The sequence below is a fragment of the Gracilinanus agilis genome, chromosome 3 (assembly GCF_016433145.1).
Source record: "Gracilinanus agilis isolate LMUSP501 chromosome 3, AgileGrace, whole genome shotgun sequence".
Lineage (NCBI taxonomy): Eukaryota > Metazoa > Chordata > Mammalia > Didelphimorphia > Didelphidae > Gracilinanus > Gracilinanus agilis.
In genome coordinates this window covers 359351280-359367177 of record NC_058132.1, presented here as the reverse complement: position 1 = coordinate 359367177, position 15898 = coordinate 359351280, and positions in this window count along the sequence as shown.

Sequence of the window (15898 nt, the reverse complement as noted above, 5' to 3'; positions counted from 1 at the left end):
TAAGAAATGATGAACAGATTGATTTTTTAAAAAATTTGGAAGGAAATACAGGAGATAATGAATAGTGAAATCAGTAGAACCAGGAGAATATTATGCACAGCCAAAGAATTAATGCTGGAAGAATAAACTGTGAATGTTTATTCACTCCAGAAAGTAAACAGAAAGGTGAAATATGAACAACTTAATTTATATGTACATATTGGCCACCTTCATGGTATCTTTTGTGATGCAAGGAGGGTGGGGAGTGACTGGGACCATAGTAGATGGGATTTGTTATATAGATATGAAGAAAAATAAACTAAACAGAAGGAGATTTGTGATTTCAGTTATGTACTATCTTTTTCTTTTTGTGTGGAAATGCTTGTTTTATTTGGTTTTGTAAAATTTGGAATAAAAAAATTTTTTAACAAAACAAACAAAAAAATGGTGTCATGCTTTAAAAAGCACTGGATTTGGAGTCAAAGAAACCACCTTCAGTACCTGCTTTTCCACTTACTACCTATGAGACTATGGGCAAACCATTTAACCTCACTGGGCCTTAGTTTCCTTATCTCTAAGATGGCTTTTAAATTCCTTCTGGCTCTGGATCTATGATTGAGTTTTACTTTAAAGCAAAAGCAAGAAGCTGTTCAATTATCTTGAGATAAATATGTGTCTCTCAATTCTCCCCTCTTCATTTTCTTAGTTAAACTGATCTATTATTTAAATGAAAATGACAAGGAATAATTTTTTTCATCTAAAATCATACTCTCTCTGGACTCTATTCCTCTGTTCCCCCTTTACCCCACCAAAGGCTTCAATAAAATGTTGCTGATCTCTCATCACTTCCTGAAAGCCTCACACATGGGAACAAACCATTCCACATTAGCACTGAGAACAAAAAAAAAAAGAGAAACATTATAATTCCTCATAGTTAGTTTCTCAGAAAGTATTTTCCAGGAGATAGTTGAGGAAAGTTTATGATGTCCATCTTACACATGAGGAAACTTGACTTAGAGAGATTAAATAACTGACCAAGGTCACATGGCTAATATCTAGCAGATCCAGAACTCAAATCAGATCTACTGACCCAAGATCCAGGGCTTTTTTTCAATTTATGACATTACCTTTCTCAAACTAGAATATTTAAATACTTATTAAGGCTCTGATGCATATGAGTCACCATGCTTGATTTTGGACCTGAGAGATTATCCCTTCCAATCTTATTTTTTTTCAGAAGAGGGAAAAAGCTGAGGGAAGAAAAAGATATGGCCAACCAAGGGCATGGGTACCAAGGTCCATTTGGAGTAAGCTTTGGCACCAACCTGGAAAAAACCACTCCTATGTATTCCTTAATTGAATGTAAGGTGTTGTCAACAGAGAGCACATCAGAGAATCAGAACTGAATTCTTTGTCCAGATTCAGGTTGTTCCCCATGAAGCTATTCTGGGTGCAAAAAACTATACAAAAAGAAATATAGATCTTTTTTTGTCAACCATGTGGATGAGATGTTTGAGAGGCAGTAGAGGGTGTAATGTTCAGATAGTCTTAATTATCTTTCCTGTTTGGCTATAATAGCCAATGAAATTAAAAGGGGCTACAACTGGCCCCAGTGATTCTTGTCCACTTTACCCATCCATGAAGTCAGCATTAGAGCCTGGAAGAGAACTCAGAATATTCAGATACCTAGTCTCCAACTTCTTTTCTCTTCTTCTAAGGCCACATACCAAAGACTCCCTTCTGAGCCAACTCATTATAATTTAAATTGAAATAACTACATGGATGGAAGCTACTGTACATATAGAATAAATTAAAAAGCAAAATGTTTATTTTCAAGTGTTTATTTTACTTATTCCATTTATTTTCCTTGGATTGATCCAACTATCTAGTGATTGAGGCAGACAGAGAATGTATATCTCAAACTATTATCTTCAACGACAATGACAGGCCGATTGAATTTTACTCAAAGCAATTTAGCATTGACTAGTTAAATATACAAACCACCCATCTGAATCAGAGATATTGCCAGAATCACTCAAATTAGGGACAAGAAATAAATGTTTGGAGATTCCATCACAAATTGGAACTGTCTTGGCAGGCAGTTCAAATGTAAAAATGTAATAAATTATCTAAATTTGAAATATGTTACTCCATCAATCACAATGACAAAGGCAGCTACATTATCTGTGTCTGATCAGAATCTTGGAAAACAAGCTAATTATTTTTCTACAGACTTTTGTTGGGGCCAGGAGGGGAAATATAGTATTCTCTTTCTTTTGTCTCTAGAAAGTTAATTTTTAAAAATTCACTGGTTTAATGATTTGTAGCCCAACATTTACCTTTGGGATAAGAAAATTCACTAGACTTATACTCTAATTTAAAACTTGAATGCCATACTTGCAAGACTTGGCATTTTCACTTGAATATATCCCATTGGTTCTAAAAGAAAGGTTTACCTTTCCATCCCATTCTTTGTTTTATGAAACATCATGGTACTGCTATCTCCAAAATAAGAAAGATAAGTGACGGTACTTGGTTCCTGAAGAACACTCACATCTAACACTGGTCAACAATATTGGCCTAAAAATACATAAAGAGAAATTTATTCACTAAAGGGTTGAGAGCCAGGCCTAGAGACAGGGTTCAAATCTGACCTCTGACACTTCCTAGCTTTGTGACCCTAAGCAAGTCACTTAACCCCCATTGCCTCACCTTTATCACTCTTCTGCCTTAGAATCAATATGCAGTATTGATTCTAAGATGGAAGGGAAGGGTTTTTAAAAAAATGTCAGTGACATGCTTATTTGCAAACCTTTTTTTTTTTTAATATAACAAAAATAAAGAAACAAACCAAATTTTTGACCCTAAAGCCCCTAAATCTAAAATACCCACAAGTAATCCTATGGCATTGGCATTATGTATGTTGTACAACATAGAAGCATATTTCACAGAATTTATAGATTTCAGAGCTGAAAGCATTGTTATCTTTACCTACTTATTTTGGAAATGAGAAAACAGAAGCAAAGAGACAGGATCACTCACACAGTAATTAATTGAATCAGGTTTCAAATCTCAATCCTTTTGGCTCCAGATTTATAGACCTTTACACTCATCCATACACTTGACCCTACTGCCAGTCACTAATCTCTGTCCAGTTAGACTTTTCAAAGAATATTCACATACATTTTTACATCTCACTAGCCCCATCTGATTCTTGGAACAGCCCTATAAAAGGGACAGTAATGTATCCCTATTTTGTGGAGAAGATAATTTGGACAAAGAGCTTTCAAAGTCATTTGTTTAGTAATTGGCAAAAATGAAATTAGAATCCAGGCTTTCCAACTCCCCCATACTAACCAACAAGGCAAGTAGCAAGTACTGAGTCAGTATCCATCATGTCATAGACTCTATGTACATATATAGCTGTTATCTTTTGGGAAGTTCTTTCCTGTGGCCTCAGGCTCAATTTCATGGAGATTATCTGAAGGTTTTGGAGAACCTTCCCTGATTAACCATTAAATGTCTCCTTTTGGGAACCTACTTTAAAAGGAGCCAGAATTAAAGTGAGAAATAACTCATGAGATACTGGAACCTCAATCAAACTCAGGCAAACCCATAGGAGAACCTCTTTCCTTCATTCCCTTACCCACATCCTTCTCAGTATCCTCAGGAGAGCTCCATCTTCCTTGTTCTGCCTGGATAACAATATTTCTCCTCTCCCAACCTGTTCTGTTAGAGTATTTCTGTCTTCCCAGAGCCTGCCTACTTAGATTGGTTCTGGATGTTCAAGCAAGGCATGTTCCTATTGAGTTTTCTTTACCTACTAATATTTACTTGTCCTATATGCCATTCCTTTTGGAGCCTGACTTTTGTGTCTTATAAGGGGACAATTTTTTTTTCCTTTTTCTTAATTTTTCAGTGATATTCTATTTCCCCCCCTTATATAGAGAAAAAAATTTAAACATTTTTTTCTTATACTGATTTCCAAGTTCTCTTCCTCTATTCCTTCTTCCCTCCCTAAGATGGCAAGCAACTTGATATAGGTTATATATGTGCTATCATACAACATATATTTCTATATTCATCATGTTGTGAGAGAAGACATATATGTATATATGTACATATATATTATAGAAGAAAAAAAGCATGAAGAACATAAAGTGAAAAGGGGTATATTTCAATCTGCATTCAGATTCCATCAGTTCTTTCTCTGATGGTAGATGGCACTTTTCATCATAATCCCTTTGAAGTTATCTTAAATCATTGTATTGCTGACAATAGCAAAGTCATTCACAGTCTATCATTGTACAGTATTGCTATTACTGTAAACAGTGTTCTCCTGGTTCTGATCAATTCACTTTGCTTCAGTTCACTTAAGTTCGGGATTTTCTGAAATCATCTTGTTCATTATTTCTTATAACACAATAGAATTCCCACACAATCATATACCATAATTTGTTCAGCCTTTCCCTAATGGATGGATATAAAGAGATAATTAATTAATCTAATCTAATGCTCTAATATTAGAAAGAAAACACTCTAGGGTAGGTCCTCTTCTTTTTCCCTTACTAATTCTCTCCTCCCTCCTGTCCATTTTAACAGTGGTCTTCTTGAGGGGATAACCCCAACTCTCCAAATATTCATAATTGGAAGCATTTATACAGTTAAGAGCCAGTTAGGAGGGATAGGTCAAGTAGGGCAAGTCAATAAAAGAGATATTTCAGGTATAGGTAGTACTTTATAATACATCTTAAGTCACACTGTTTAGTTTTCTAGATGCAATATTTCCTGAACAAAAGCATTATAAATTTTATTAAGTTTTCTTTGGTGAGAGCACTAAAAGACTGCCTTCCCTTTGATCCAGACACACCACTGCTGGGTTTATACCCCCAAAGAGATCATAAGGAAAAAGACTTGTACAAAAACATTTATAGCTGTGCTCTTTGTGGTGGCAAAAACCTGGAAAACAAGGGGATACCCTTCAATTGGGGAATGGCTGAACAAATTGTGGTATCTGTTAGTGATGGAATACTATTGTGCTCAAAGGAATAATGAACTGGAGGAATTCCATGTGAACTGGAATGACCTGCAGGAACTGATGCAGAGTGAAAGGAGCAGAACCAGGAGAACATTATACACAGAGATGGATACACTGTGGTAAAATCGAATGTAATAGACTTCTGTACTAGCAACTATGCAATGATCCAAGACAACTATGAGGGACCTATGAGAAAAAACACTATCCACATTCAGAGGAAGAACTGTGGGAGTAGAAACACAGAAAAAAACTAACTGCCTGATCACATGGGTGGATGGAAATATAATTAGGAATATTGACTCAAAATGAGCACCCTAGCACAAATATTAATAATATAGAAATAGATCTTGATCAATGACACATGTAAAGCCCTGTGAAATTGTGCATTGCTATGGCAGGGAGTGGGGGTGGAGGGGGTGGGGAGGGATAGAACATGAAACCTATAACCATGGAAAAATGCTCTTAATTAATTAATTAATTGCACATTTTAAAATTTAAAAACAGTTTTCTTTGGTGTTTTAGTAATTATTACCTAGATTCCATTTGTTTCGCACTCATCATACAGATCATTTTAATAAAGATACCCCAAAGAGTTGGAGCATGATCTTATAGATGGCATGGAGAACCAGCAAATCTATGTATTGTATTTTCAGTTTTGCCAATGGCATATTATGTGACTTAACGCAAGTTATCTCTTTATATCTTATGTTCTCCAGCTGTACAACAGTTTGTGAAAACAAACCCCAAAATCGTATTTCCTGACAATTTCAGAGACATATTATGTGACTAATTTTATTAGCCTGAAGCCATTCTACTCTGGGTGATAGAATAAATTTAAATTTTTAATTCTCAAAGCATATTGTTCAAAGGGGATCCCCTCCTAGCCGCTATTCTGGAAATACCATACCAAATAACCTGGAGACCTGCATCCTTTTCAGGTTCACCAAGCACTTGTGAGGAACTGTTTAAAAGTAGCCAAAACTGCTTTCATTATCATAGCTTTTTAAGGATCAGAGAAGCATAAATTTAGAGATGGAAGAGACCTCAGAGGTCATCTGATCATTTATCTTTTATTTTTTTAATTCAATTTTTATTTTCAGGTCTAAATTCTCTCTCTTCCACTTCCCCACCCCTCCACTGAGAAAGCAGGTAAAACAAAATCTGTTACAAATATGCATAGTGTTATAAAGAAAGAGAGGTCCTAGGGAGATATAGATATGCAGTGGGGTGGATGTATCTCTGTATTCTCCCTAGGTGCTGGTGATGGGGGGAACACCAACCTAATCACCCTTGCTAGTTGTTATAATTTCCCCTTTCAATAACAGTTGCCCAGGGAAGGACCCTGTGTTAGGGTTCAAATGGGTGGCCTCCAGAAGAACACAAGACAATGCAATCAAAGCAGGAGAAAGCTTTATTGCCAGTGCGTGCTGGGGGAACTCAGCAAGAGAGTCCCAAGTGGTGCATTCAAAGGAGGGAATATAAATGTTTCTAAGATATAGGTGCCTTTGTCTTAGGGTTAGCTAATAGCAAGACAGAGGGAGTAGGGATGTTTCCAGGTACCACAGGATATGATTCTTAATCTTCAAGGCGGTTCTGTCTAGGAATCTTCAAGGCTGTTCTGTCTAGGGGAGGAGTGGTGTCCCTGGGACTGTGAGTCAGAGATAACTGCCCTGCTTGAACCGAGCATGACGTTATCCAAACCTCCCTGCTTAACAGGGTATGATGCTGTCAAGCTGTTAGTTATGGGTCTCAGCTTTTTGGCTATAACACCTGAAAGGTTAGGTGGATGGGTAACCCTTTCAGGTCCAACCTGGGGTTGGATAAATTATTAACATAGGGCTCTGATTAGCCTTGGATCACATTTGTTATCTGACTGCATTAGCTCCCTCCCCAAGGTTCGTGATATAAAGACCATTCAGGAAGGTACTTATTAAACACTCTTTATCTATAATCTAAATCAGGGAAAGGATAATCAGGATAAGGATTGGGGATTGGAGACCCTATCAATCTAATATCTATAATCTATAATCACTCAGGACTGGAGGCTATTGACTTAGTAGAAGCTGGAGCTTTGTTCTTCACAACCCCTCTGGCCCAGCTTGGCCACTGCCAAGCCAAAGAGTAATTACTGCTCTTGAATGCAGCTGTGTTGGTGATTTTATTCTCTCAGCTTTCTCACTATCAGTATTTGGTGATGTATTAGCTTTCACAGCCTTCAGGAAATGTTTAGATCCTATCAACCTTCTTCTTCATAGACCTCCCAGCCTCCCTTCACCACCCAGGGACCCAGAGACCTAAAGAGCTAGGAAGATTCAGAGACCTAAAGATCTAAGGGACCAAAATCCAAAAGACCAAAGACCCTTCCAGGTGGCTGTTAGGGTTATTTATAGCCGCAGCCCAACCAACTTTTGCCCCTGGCTCACAGCATCTGGGAACATTCTTATTTCTCCAACTGCCTCCCTTGTTAATCAAGATGGCATCCAACATTTCCCAGGATATGAATATAACAACAGTCAAAACAAATATAATGTATGCAAATATGTGCTATGTAAATATGTATATGTATATGCACTATAAAAAATTTATATATGTGTATGTACACAAACACAAACCTCCTTCTGTAGTCTGAGTCCATCACCTCTCTAATTGAAGGTGGATAGGACGCTTTACCACAAGGTCTCTGGAATTGTGGTTGGCATTGTATTGATCAGAGTTCTGAAATCCTTCCAAGTTAATTTTATCACATTGTTGTTATTGTATAAATAAGTGGTGGGCTACAGAGCTAAGAGTCAATATGGAGAAATAGAACCAGTTCCAAGATTCAGTCTCTTGTTCAGAAGTGGTTTTGTGCCTCGTTTCCCCCAGGTACTTACAGGATTCTTGATTCCAGTGGGAGGTACCAGTTGCCCTAATTCTGCTCACTTTACTTTTCATTAGTTCATACAAGTTTTCCCATGTTTCTCTGAAGTAATTTCCTTTCATCATTTCTTACAGAGGAAAATGACTCAAAAACTGAAGTGAGTGACCAAAAATTCAAACCATTTGACGCTCAAACCTTACACAGTAATGCTACTTCCCTCATAGCATTTATATGGTGTTTTAACATTCACAAAGCATTTTCACAAGGCTTGTTTCACTTTTTAAATCAAAATTAATTTATTTGTTGCATTAAAATACTCTTTTCCTTTCACCCCTCCCTACATTCTCTTATTTGATTCTCACCATAACCCTACAAGGTAAGTATTATTATTATTCTCATTTAACAGGTGAGGAAACTAAGACTTAGAGAGTTAAGTGACTTGCCTAGGGTCACAAAGATAGTCTTTAGAAGGACTTGAACTCAGGTCTTCCTAACTCCAACTTTAGCATTCTATTCACTATGCCATCTACCTACCTAATATTTATGAAGTGTCTACCTGGCAAAGTGCTTCACTGGCCAAAGTAGATGATGAGAATATTATTTTTCCTATTTTACGGATGAGGAAACAGTGGTTAAGGGACATGTCCAGTGTCACAGAGCTAATATTGGATAGGAACTAGACCTGTGATTTTACTGATAGAGGGAATGTTGCATGGAGGAAGCTTCTCCTTACCAGTGCTTTCTCTGCACTTATAGGGATAGAGCTGAGGTGTTAGACATAGAAGTCATGGTGGCCCCAACACTCCTAAGTGTAGCCTGAATCAGGCTAAAATGTCATTGGGAACTATTTAACAAAATAAATAAAAACACAGATTATATTACAATATAAAACTAAGTCACTATGAGGCCTCAGGGCCTTAAGCACAGATTAAAGTGGCCTCATTCCTACTTGAGCTTGGCACCACTGTGTGCCCAGGACTACAGAGTCAGAATGTGCCAATGGTGGTTCCTGAATGGTGGTTATCCTGGCTCTCTGAAAACCAGAGGAAAACATTATACTCAGGTCAGTCTATACTTCTAATTTCCTTGGGGAGCAAAAATTAATAGGAAAAGAAGGCTCAGTATCTTAAAAGAAGTGAGGAATAGCTCAAAAACAATGAATGAAAGAAATTGTAAGATTACCAAGAAAGAAAGAAGAGAGGGCAATAAATAATAAGAATAATATTGGTTTTGCACCTATTTTTATTAAAGCATATGCAGAGATTTTTGAATGTGTATTTTGATCTATATATATATTTTCATTATTCATGAAAAACTATACATAAACTAATTATTTGAATTATAAGTTATTTTCCCATTGAATTCCATTATAATTTTGGAGATAAGAAAAAAATACTATCATCCTCAATAATTGTGATATTTGCTGTATAGAAGTCTGACATTGCTTGTGCTTTATCTGCATTTAATTCTCCTACAAAATCATGTCAGGAAAGTACATTTAAATCTACATGATTTTTACTGTTTAAAAGAACTTAAATAGTCTTTCGGGGAGGAAAGGGAGGCAGTAGTGGGAGAGGCAGAGGTAACTATGTAAGTGAAAAAACAAGATCGAGTTTGGCAGTAAACTGAAATGTGCTCCTTCTACATGATAGATATCTGACATAATTTATGAAGTACATAAAAGCCAACATAGAATTGTATTATTCTATTTAAAAATCAAAATGTTAATGACTTTTAAAAATGTGTATTATGTATAGTACTCGATAATACCTAATATTTATAAAATGTTATAAGTTTTGGAGTGCTGTATGGATATAGATATATTTAGATTCTATCCATATATATATATATATATATATATATGCCCAATTGTTCCTCATAAGAATCCTCTAAGGTAGGTGTTATTATAATCATACCCATTTCATAAATGAGAAAACCTAAGTAAATGACTTCCTCAAATTCAGTGCTTTATTTATATATGTCTCAAACTTGATTCTTTGTATTCCAAGCCTTCTACTTTTAGAAGTATTCATTTGGCTCAGTATTTCCCAATCCAAAGAAGAGAGACCTATGAAATATTTAAATTCTTGATGGAAGACTGTTTCATCCTTCCAGTCTAAGCTCATAGGAGGCTCTGGAAATCATCAGTGTTAGGATAAGGGCAAAAGAGAAGGGAGATAGAGTGGAAAAGAGCAAATCGTAGGGAGGAGGAGAAGTAAAAGTTGATTTTAAATATATAGGTTTTAAGGCATCAGAACCTCTGATAGAATAAAAAGTTCTGCTGATCATTAAACATTTGCCATGGGTGGGCAGTTTGAAAACAATGCCGGAAACCAGCCAGTCTCATTTTGGTAGCAATGACACAAAATTAATTGCCTTTCTATCCTCAGACAATAGATTAGGGAGCTACAAATGATTGTGCCCACTGGAAATAATGGATTACAGATGTCATTATTGTCTGATTATCCAGTGACAGGACCAACATTAACTTGTGACAGTATTGTAATTTATATAAGGAGAAATCCCCCTAGGACTTTTATAAACAAGATTTGCTTTCTCTCCATTTCTTGCTTTGTACCTTCTCAGTGTCTTATATAGCTGTAGTCTTAGGTAAAGATTTTTTTATTATTCTTTTCAGAATTGTAGAGGTTAAAAGAACTCTCTGAATATCTCATTAAACTGTTGGAGAAACTGAGGCATGGAAAAGTTCCAAGGTTACACCAGCAATTTATGGCAGACTAAAGAGTAGAACCTAGTTCTCCCTTTCCATCCCTTTACATACCATGCTGTCTCATCTTCACTGCTAAATATTATTAATATTACTTAAGATAAATTATTAAAAGAGTACAACAGTTCTATCCTGGAGACAGTTAAGGTAGTATAATGGAAAAAGCACTAGACCCAAAGTCAGGAAGATTTGAGTAAAAATCTGCCCTTAAATACTCGATAACTATGTGATCCTGGGCAAGTCATTTAACCTCTGGCTAGCTCAGTTTCCTCAACTATGAAATAAGCATAATAGAATCTAATCTACCTCCTAGAGTTGGTATGAGGTTCAAATTTGTAAAGCTTAGCAGTGCCCGGTACAAAGTGGGTACTTAATAAGTTATCATTTCCTCCCCTTCCTCTGTCCCTTCCTCCTTCCCTCTTTTCCTCTCTTCTTTCCTTCCTTCCTACTCTTAATTTCTTCTTTTTTGCCTTCCTTCTTTCCTTCCTTCCTTCCTTCCTTGAAATTATGGCAATGACTATAATAAAACTGGCCTCAGGGGGCCTCTTTACTCCACTGAATTTCTGATTTAACAATTTTGACAGAAATGCAAGTGCTAAGATATTATTCACTGTCTCTGACAAATATGTAAAAGGAGACAAATTATATTAACTACTTTTAAAATTTTTATCTGGATAGAAAATAATACAGTAGTGAAAAGAAAAAAAGCAGTGGATTTGTCATTGCAGAAAAGAGAATAAACATTTATATTGCACTCCTATGTTCAGGCAATATGCTTAGCATGGTTTACAATTATTATCTCATTTGATCCTCACCACAATCCTATGAGGTAGGTGCTATTATTATCCCCATTTTACAGTGGCAGAAAGTGAGGCAAACTGAGGGTAGTTGCCTTGCTCAGGGCTACACAGCTAGTAAGTGTCCAAGATTGGATTTGAACTCAAATCTTTCTAACTCTTAGATAGTGTCTTATATAAATTTGATCTTATTAGCCAGTTGATATTGTTAGGCTAATGCTGTCAGGGAGCTCTAGTGGAAGGCAGTTGATAAACTTGCTCGATATAGCTTAATCCAACAATATTTATTTTTAATTAAGAGAAAGAACAGGGACAGGATAAAAGATAGAAATAAAATAGGATCTATTAAATCTAACACTAAGATTTCTATGTACCCCAAAACCCTCTGTCCCGAAAAGGACTGCTTCATCCTCATCAGAGTGAGCCTATACTGATCTACTCTTACTCTATAAAGATTAAATCTATTTAACTAAAGCTACCCTAATAGATGATCTTAAATTTTTATACTTATCCTTAAATTATCTATAAACTCTACCAGCTGCCTCAAACTAATTGTCAACTGATGATGTTTTAGGATCAGTCTATTCTCACAGCAAGGTGCCTGAAACTGATGCTGCTCAAGTGAGAGGAAACAGTGCCCCCTTCCATTGCTTTCCCTCTCACAGAGAAAAAATGCTCACTTCACCCAATCTTCTTTACAACAAAAGATGTTTCTTAAGGTCTCCAAAAAAACTCTTAAGAAAATCCTTCACAGATTTATCAGAGCCAACTCTCCAGTCACCTACTCCAAGAGAGGAAGCTCCAAAGAGTGACCAGATCTCTCAACTGACTTCCCTATCATGCAGTTCTCTTAAAAGTCACCCATAGATAATTCTTTCCTTCTCTGCTTAAAGAGGCCAAGGTAAAATTTAAAACTCTTTCTCTAGACTAAATCCTTATTTCTAACTAGGTTAATTAGCTAATTTAAATTCTTATCCTAACAATAGCTAAGTAGCTCAATGGATAGAATTCTGGGTGTGGCATGTAGAGTTAAGACTTCTTCCTGAGTTCAAATCTGGCCTCAGACACACACTAAATGTGTGACCCATGGCAACTTACTTAACCCTCTCTGCCTCAGTTTCCTTATCTGTAAAGTGAGCTGGAGAAGGAAATGGCGAACTTCTCCAGTATCTTTGCCAAGGAAGCTCCAAATGGAGTCAGGAGGAGTTGGACACAACCAAAACAATTGTCATTTTTGCTCATGCTTGCTGCTGCTATTCTTTCCATTTACTTTATTGTAGTTATTATAAGTATTGGTTCCCTGGTTCTTCTTACTTTAATTTGTTGAAATAAGTCTTTCCTTGCTTCTCTGAATTTTACTATTTATCATTTCTTAAAGTATAGCAATAATATATTCATTTCATGTGCCACATCTTGTTTAGCCATTCCCCAATTCATGGGCATCTCCTGTTTCCACTTCTTTCCTAGTACAGAAATAGATGCTATAAATATTTTGTTATATGCAGAATCTCTATACTTCTGACCTCTCTATAAGGTATATGTCTAGCAGTGGCAAACTTGAGTCAAAGGACATGGACATTTTAATCACTTTCTTAACATAATCCCAGATTGCTTTCCAAAATGGTTGGACCAATTTGTAACTTCATTAATAATGTATTAGCATGCTTGTCTTTCCATTATCCTGCCAACATTGATTATTCCCATCTATTGTGGCATTTACCAGTTTGTTAGTTTTAAGGTAAAACTACAGAGCTGTTCTGATTTGCATTTTTCCTAGTTCCAAATATTGGTTTTTAATAGTATGCAATTGATCTTTTGAGAACTGCTTGCTCATATCTTCTGACCACTTACTGGATGACTTTGAAGGTGTCTTCCAGTTTAATGATCCTGTAAAACTTTTGTGCAGCCACACTCTGAATAATCCCATCATGAAACCACCCATGTCTCAAATGGTTACTTTTAAAATTCTCTTTGTCAAAAAACCAAAATGTTAGACTACAGCTGAGCCTTTTGATTTTGAAGTGAAGGCTCATGGCAAAGACCATTTCAGTGTAATAGCTTAGAAGCTGGAATGGAAAGATCTGGCCGGAAACCCACAGAGCAGGCTTAATTTGCAGAATCTAGCATGTTAAGTCTGGCAATTCAAAGAGTTAGTTTGGCACATCTAGTCTTCTCAAAATTTGAGCTATGTAACTCTTCTCTGAGCTTGCAAAAGACCATTTCCTAGCTGCAAAGCAGCAATGACATAAAATTAATTGCCTTTCTAGACAAAGATCAGACATTGAATTGGAGAGTTGCATATTATTGTGCCTACTGGAAATAATGGATTACAGATGCCAGTATTGTCTGTGACAGGACAGACATTAACTTGAGATAGCATTGCAATTTATAAAGAGAAATCTCTTGGGAATTTTACAAAGTAGACTTATTTTACACCTCCTCCATATCACTCATCTTTGGTCAGTTTCTCAGGTGAAGGCTTTCTGTTTTTCTTTTGGAAATGATTGGATCTAGAAATAGTCACCAAGGACCTTCTAATCTTAACCTGCCTGTCTCCAAAAAGGAGTCACCTAAATTCTAAACTATACTGAAGAAATGGATTATTGTTCCCTTCTTAATGATGTTAGAATCATAGAAAGAGAGCTGAAAGTGACCTTAGAAATCATTTAGTCCAACTGCCTTATTTTACAGATGAGGAAACTGAGGCTAAGAGACTTGCCCAATGGCACACAGGTAGTAATTGGCAGAAATGGTATATGATCGCTGCTCCTTTTACTCCAATTCTAGTACTTTTTCCCTTGGAACATGCTTCATCAGGGGCAAAGTTTCCACCATCATCCAAAATTTTATTTCTTCTTTTATGTGTATATTTACTATGAAATAAATAGGCTTAGAGGGAAGTGAAAATGATGAATAAAATTAGAGTTTTTAATGTGTCTAAAAAAAAAAGTCCTCAATCAATTCTCTCCCCTAAGATACTCTGTACAAACAAGCTCTCCTCTTCCGCCTTCCCTATTTTTGTCGATGATATCACCATTCTTTTCTATCACTCAGGTTTGAAATTCTAGAATTATCATTGCATCTTCTCAATCCTTCTCAAATACCAATGAGACACCAAGTTCTATACCTTTTTCCTTCAAAATGTCTTTAAAAGCAAGAATGTCTATTGTCCCTAGCTACTGTTATTTGATTAGCTCTAGAGAATATTAGATAGTGTAGTAAGATGGAGTTAATAAATTGATGGAATAAATAAGAGGAAAAGAGAAAAGTATCACTAGTTACTCTTTCTTAAAAAATCTTTTTAATTTCTTTCTACCCTTCATTCAAGTCATTATCACTTCATTCCTTCTATTTACTTAATCTACAGCAATAATACTTAATAAGTATCATTTCCAGGCTCTTTATCCCTCCCCTGACCACCCCATTCTGTTCTGCACATTGTTATTTTTTGTTTCTTTTCAATTACACATAGAAGGAATTTTTGACAATTGTTTTCTGACATTTTGTGATTCAGATTCCCTCTCCCTTCTTCTACCTCCTCCTTGCTGAGGAAATAAGTAGTCCAATATAGGTTATATCAGTGCTTTCATGCAAACGTATTTCCATATTACTCATGCCATGATAGAAAACACATATCTCATACAATTTTAAAAAACTCATAAAGGAAATAAAGTGAAAGATGACATGCTTTGATCTGTAATCAGACTCCAATAGTTCCTTCTTTGGCTGTGGATAGCATTTTTTATCATGAGCCTCTTGAGGTTATCTTGGAACCTTGTTTTGCTAATAATAATTTAATCCTTCACAGCTGATCATTATACAATATTTCTATTACTGTAAATTATGTATTGTTAGTCTTAATCACTCCCCAGATAAGAAAGATTCAGCTATGCCTACAGGATGAGGGTATTCAGGGCCTTTCACAGTCTAGAGCCAATCTTCTTTTCCAGCCTTTTCTAGCCTTTCTTCTATATTGGCTGTCCACCTTTTCAAAACTATTTTACCTACTATTTTGACATGGGAAATGTCTCCTTTTTGAGTTCATGCAGTAAATAATAATTCATATGATTTACCACAACATAGAAATTCTAGAGGTAAAAACCTAAGTTTTATTTTGTATACACACACATTCAGACATCAGAAAGAGAAAAAAATAAGCCTAAATTCTGATTAGGAATCTAACAAGGCTTCTTATAAACAAAATTATGTCAGAGAGACAAAGAACTATTTCTTTCAAATATTGTAATCTCATAATACAGTTAGGCCATAAAGTTAAAAAAAACAAGTAGATTTATAATCTCATAGTTTCTTTAGCATCATAAAAGCTGAACAAATTTAGTTAAACAGAATCATAATTTCATCCATCCCTTAAGAGTTAAACAGATTCTATAGATAGATATCTATATAGATAAACAATTCTATAGATAAACTAAATCACATTTTTAGGGTTCACAATGTACTGAATGAGGGGGGACAATTTATATATCAGGGAGTCC